This window comes from Amia ocellicauda, chromosome 4 (assembly GCF_036373705.1).
Source record: "Amia ocellicauda isolate fAmiCal2 chromosome 4, fAmiCal2.hap1, whole genome shotgun sequence".
Lineage (NCBI taxonomy): Eukaryota > Metazoa > Chordata > Actinopteri > Amiiformes > Amiidae > Amia > Amia ocellicauda.
The window spans coordinates 35,396,290-35,402,567 of NC_089853.1; the positions used below are offsets into that span (position 1 = coordinate 35,396,290).

Sequence of the window (6,278 nt, forward strand, 5' to 3'; positions counted from 1 at the left end):
ATGTGTGAGTCTTGCTTTGAGATTAGAGCACATCAAACTGGAATCCCATCTCCCTCATAAAATTTAAAGTAAATCTGAGCAGTAACTTTTCATTGGCTTGTTTGCATAAACTTGTTAATGTTACATTCTGCAGTGATTCTCTTGTGATTTAATGAGAATACAGGAGAAAGAGGCTGTCACTACAAAGCTTCCCAGCACTCCCATTGCTTCTCATAAATAGTCCGTCTTATCAGTTTTTTTTGGCTCCAGTCTCTGTCAAACTGAGCAGTTTCTCCGTCGTACAATTTGTTTGTGATCTATAATGTCATTACTGTCCTCTCTCTGCTCTTTGAACTAGATGCAAAGAAAAGTGTTTTTGTCATGTTGAAAAATAACTTCTACTCCCTGTTTTGCTTGCCTGCCAAGAAATCTGAGAAATAAGAACCCAATAGTTGCATCTAAACATCAAAAGCCACTAGTTTGGATATTCATTTGATGTGATTCACATGTTGTGATTCTCTCACAAATAAGGGAGTGGGTAGACAACAATGAAAATGAATCAAAAGGAAAAGAACAATAACATATGCAAACACACACACACTTTCTGTGACTGTCAAAGATTCACATGGAAGATTGAAATAACTTATTATGAGTTACAGGTGAATTCTACTGACACTTCATACAAAATACATTCAAAATGATTACCAAACTACAAAAATAAATACAACACAGTACACGATCATTTCTTAGGAATAGATTTTATTTTCACCATTACTATAGTACAACCAAGAGGAGCCTTTTAAACTTGTTCAAAATGGGCTATAGCTACGTACTTCTGTACAACATCAGTAAAACTAATGTGCTGTTAATAGAAGTAAACACAGACTGCTTTATCGGTCCTGTGAAACAAAAGCCAGCTAATTCTGGGGGTAGTCAGACTGAAAATAGGCTTCTTGCAACAGCTTGGCCAAAGATCAGAGTCCATGTCTTTTTCTTGACATGTGCCAGGTTATGTCAGGGCAGGAGACCCCGAGCACGAATGGGGCCCTTAGCCTGTCATCTTCTTAATAGACTTGTCAGCCAATGCCACCACCTCTTTTAGGAGCAGAAAGCTTGGTGCTTTATTGTATGCTACAGCGGCATTGTGGAGGTATCCATGCTCTGATGAAAGCTACTGAGGGAAGAGAAGAAAAAGAGATAAAGAAATACCATTTTTATTAAAAACAAAAATGTGGATTGAAGCAGAGCAGGTTTCTTGTTGTATTTCACATTGCATAGCTTTAGTAGTAGGTTGTTAGCACTCAATCACCTGCATCTGGTAGATTACCTGCATTAGACGTTCATAGAATTAGAGAATTAACTTAAAGATAAACATCAAAATCTCCCATCGTCAACTGAGGTGACGGATCTCTTAAAGCATCAGGTTAATCAGCTAAAAAATCATGCAAATATATATATATATATATATATATATATATATATAGCATTGAAGCAGTTATAAGCTTCCATAGTTTAAAAGCATGTGATACATTAGCAAGTAATTTAAATACGTTTTTAAAACCAACCAACAAACAAGCAAAACACACCCACACAAACAACAAATAACATCCAATGTTAACCACACAAAATCAATAAACCTCTCTTTATTATTTTCATCTTCATACCATGCGACAGGGTGTTGAGGCCTGACTTGAAAATTAGTGATTTGCATTAAAGTTTTCATTAAAGTTTATCTTAGTCAATATGCAAAGAAACCACTTATGTAATATTTAGGGTATTTGTCAGAAAAATCATGTGCTCAGGATAATGTGGATACATTGGAGTACTCAAACCCTAATCCAAAACCTAATACAAATGTATATGATTTAATGTATCCTGGTACATAGTTTTTGGTTTCTGTATGGACAACAGCATTATTAATTGATGGAAGAATGTGGGGGAGAGAGTTGATTTGAACAATTGGCTTTCCATAGAGTGGTCGACAATTTTAAAGCAAAAGACTTGAGAGAGGAACATTAGAAAGTTTACAAATGAGAGGAAGCCATTCAACCCATAATGCTCGTTTGGTTTCCATTAATAACTTAGTGATCCTAGGATCCAAGGATCACTAAGTAGAAAAGAGTTAAACTTTGTGTAGTGTAAAATAATATATGTTAATAGTAAATATCAGAGAAGACATTTGTTTTTAGTTAAGAGATAATATCTGTGGGTTGCAATGCGTGGTGCCACAGAGCGTGTTGTGTACACTGATTATAGCTGCGCCTACGCACAGGTGGATGTTTTAAAATTAATTGAATAAATATTTTGTGGCAAAATGTATAGAAATTATGACAATTAAAGGGAAATACTGCTAAGATTTTACAGGAAAAGGTGTGCCAAAATGATGGGGGGTTGTATTATTAAAGGTTTCAAATCTCTTAATTTCCTGCATTAAACAACCATTCTATGGAATATAAGTTTGTGAAATGCTATATATATATATGCCAATCTGGAACTTTGTTTTGTGCTTGTTTAATATAAATTGGCAAGCAGTTGCCAGGTACGTATTAAATGTTATTCTGTGCTCAGTAGTAGGTTTCTGTTCTTCTGTAGTGCGCAATGATGAGTAGACCAGACTGGTTGACCTTGAGGTCAGCCGTCAGAGCAGTGCGCCTCTTGCTGTCATTAAAACAGCAAAGAGCGTATCTTTCAAAATATGAACAACACAGTCCACTTCATATTTACAGCAGTTCAAAAAGATGAAGTGCTACCGTAGTAACACTGCAAACCTCTTAAAACCAGGGCTGTAATGCATGCAATCCACGTGTTCAGTTGTAGAAGTTCACATCTTGACCATCTGTGTAGCACAACGCAGGCTTGGCTGTATAATACTGGAGCTCCATTTGGACTTTACTCGGTGCTTCACAGTCACAAGAGGAACCCGGAGCTTTGAGTTTGATGGGGGAAAAGGGCCCTTCCGTTTGTGCAGCCAACTGCAATTGAATCCTCTACAGTTCAGGAGAGATACCGGATAGAATATATCTTTTAAATCTCTTTAAGGTTCAGTGGGAGTTCTCTAACCAGCCCAGCACATCACAAAGCACATGGGGATCTAATTATTTTTCAGTAGAACATTTTAGGTACTTTTATTATTATTGAAAGAAAGGGTTTTGTCCCCCATTATCCAATTCAATTAAAATATCCAGGGAAGATGTCTTGATGGTTGCAGACGTCACTTGATGGATGGATGGATGGATTTTCTCTTCCTAGAACGAGGAAACGTCTCCTTGTTAAATTGGATCATTCTTTAGAGCTGGTCGGTAACTTTTCATAATCTTCCTGAGCCATAACCTAATCCTTAACATCTGTCATCACCTTTAAGGTCCCGGGTTTCATACATTCACCTTCAGGAAATAGCCTATACAGTAGTATACGAAAGCAATAAACAGTGTTTTCAAACAAGGAAAACGAAAGTGATGCTTACTGACTGAAAACGTGGTTGATGCGTTTGGCTCATACAGTAGACCAAAGTAGATGTGGTACAAACACCTTATCTTCGTATTACATTTCATGGCAACTACTTTTCAACACAACGCATTAGACTGTTTTTAACCACACACAGTAGTTTCCCACTGCCTCCTTATGATTACACGCAGAAATAAATACATACAATATGCGTGGGTGCATTTGAGACTAGTTTAAGTATGTGATTCACTGAAACCTCTTCTGGGTATCATGTCTGACAAAAATACTTGTGAAGTGACACAGAAGAGCTGTAATTTTGATTCGAGACCTCCCTTTTTTTCCTGAGAGACACAATTAAAATAAGTTCAGCCCGAAACCTGAGGTACAGTCATGTACAGAATGTGATGTTAATCAATCCCCTTATTGACAGAGGGACACATTTAAAGATGTGTCACAGTTTGAAAGCTCGGAGGAAATGAACGAATAGTCAATCTGTGCATCAGAACGAAATTAACAGCTATTGTATTATGATTTGCATTATTAGTAGTAGTTGTTGTAATTGACGTAGTGCTAACAATGGCATTATCAATACTAATAATACTAATCTAATCAAATTGAGTTTGTTATAAACTATTGTAAAATAAATTGAATATAAAAAATGAACGTTAGACTCACACAGCTTATTTGATATGCTTTACTTAAAGGGTATGCCCACAATTCTTTTTTTTCTGTTTTTCCTAAAGTTCTTCATTTCCATTACACGTTGCATTTTACAGTTCATGGGGGTTAATTAAATAATGTGTTGTCATCATTGCCCTTATCAGCTCGATAGGCGATTGATAATTAAATGTAAACCATGTGCGTTTCCCCCTGCAGGTGAGGACTGATGCCTGTGCACTATGACCAGCGCTGTGCGGGGATCACCGCCAGCCCACTGGTAAGGCAATGGAGGATTGGCATACTGATGTCTCTGAAACAAACCTCACCGATGCATTGGCAAGCCTGTCTGTCACTCAGACTAGGACTGCAGAGTAAATAAATACCAAAAGGTGACGTGTGATATGTCACTATGTAGTAAAGGTTTATGGACAGCTTCAACACGTGTACTTAGTCATTACGAACAAGGTTTCAGTTTGAATTCTGTAACAGTGCAAGCCTTGCTTTTTACCAATACACATACAATTGTGTGTGTGCGTGTATATATATATATATATATATATATATATATATATATATATATATATATATATATATATGTGTATATATATATATATATATATATATATACACACACACACACACACACAACCTTTGGACATAAAGGTGGTTTATTCGTTTGATTTAAGGTACTGAATTACTGTAGATAAACTAGCAAATTGTAATTAAGTTTAATAGTTGCATTAGTATTATTACTATTTGTGTTGTTGTTGTTTTTGTTATTATTGTCATCTACAAAATGCCTTATGAGACCTTCAGTAAATAAGATGATTAAATACGGTGTGCAATAAGGGAGAATTCATAAATATTTCGCCGTGGGAAAATATGATTCATTGTGTGCAGTTTTTCCCCTCTATTATTTAAGAAAATACACGCATTGAGTGACAAACGAAATATGTAATATCTTTAATATTCTACTGAAAAAATAAAAATAAAACCGTTGTATTTTATTTGTTTCAGAATGTTTTGTTTTCGTCTGATATTATTGACTTTAACTGGCAATAATTTAACAAGCCTCTGTTTTCAGTCATATTAAAACTACAGCCAGTGAAACCATGTTTATTTATTTACATTATTAGATCATTTACTTGTTTATTCATGTATTTGTTGAGTTTTTATCATTTCATTGGTGTTGGTGTTGATATTTGTTTCATTGAAGAGGAAATATTACCGCTGCTTTATATTTTAACACATTAAACACATTTTTATCCATTTATTACATAGTGAAATCTGAAAGTATAAATGCCTAATTGTATATATTGCTATTATATATGTGACAATTACCTACCTTTTTTGTCTTTATTTGACATCTGGAAGAAAAAAAGACCGGCTTTCAGTGATTAAGACTATATTCCCTCTATTAGTTGATCGACATCCCTGTTAACATTTCAGACTGATTAACTTTGCTGTGTTATTAAATAGACCGTGCAATACTCAGTGGGATCCAGTCGTTTTTCATTTGTTTGTGTGAGATGAATGCAAGTAAACAGGTGTCGGATCCACAATAACAATAATATTGCCTGTGTGTCCAAAATGGATATGACCGCAGCCTTTGCGAATGCATGTGCAAGTGCCATTTCCTGGGGAATGTAGCACCTATTTTCATAACTTGTGCAATTAGATATATTATAAAATATCTATTGCAAACTTGTGCTTTTCCATGCCTTTCTTATTCAACAAAGACAGGCATGCACTCAGTTCAGCTGAGACTTTTTATGACTTGGTAAGTATGTTGTAGGGGTCTATAATAAACAGTCTTTAAAAGATCAGGTGCTCACTAAATGAATAATTAAAATGTGATAAATTACAGCTGTTTCCATGCTTTCTTTGCGCTACCTGCAGTGCACACGAGAGAGGGAGACTATACCAGTTGTATGAATCCGTTTGGTTTTGGCGCTTGGGTTTGTTACAGATAACACAAATAAATGTGGTGGGGCCGTAATGGTAATGTCAACCACGAAAACCGGTCATAAATCAAACCAAGAGCTTTTAATTCATTGCCTCTGGTCTCTTTATCTCACTTCTCAATTTTCCTTGTTCTTATGCAATTTCCCTGCAGGGTTCACCCTGTCTGCGGCGTTTGCTTTTCTGCTTCTGTACTCTTCTTTCATTTTCTTTCCCCTTTTGAAACATTTTTC

The 6,278-nt window shown here is 35.7% G+C and overlaps 1 long non-coding RNA gene across 1 annotated transcript in view; it reads right to left on the reverse strand.

The window, feature by feature from the left end:
* Positions 1 to 721: 721 nt before the first annotated feature.
* Positions 722 to 6,278, reverse strand: part of LOC136748890 (uncharacterized) — a 21,395-nt gene continuing 15,838 nt past the window's right edge. The window contains exon 2 of the long non-coding RNA XR_010816649.1: positions 722 to 1,153. This is a non-coding gene — a long non-coding RNA (uncharacterized LOC136748890). The remainder of the gene's footprint in view (positions 1,154 to 6,278) is intronic.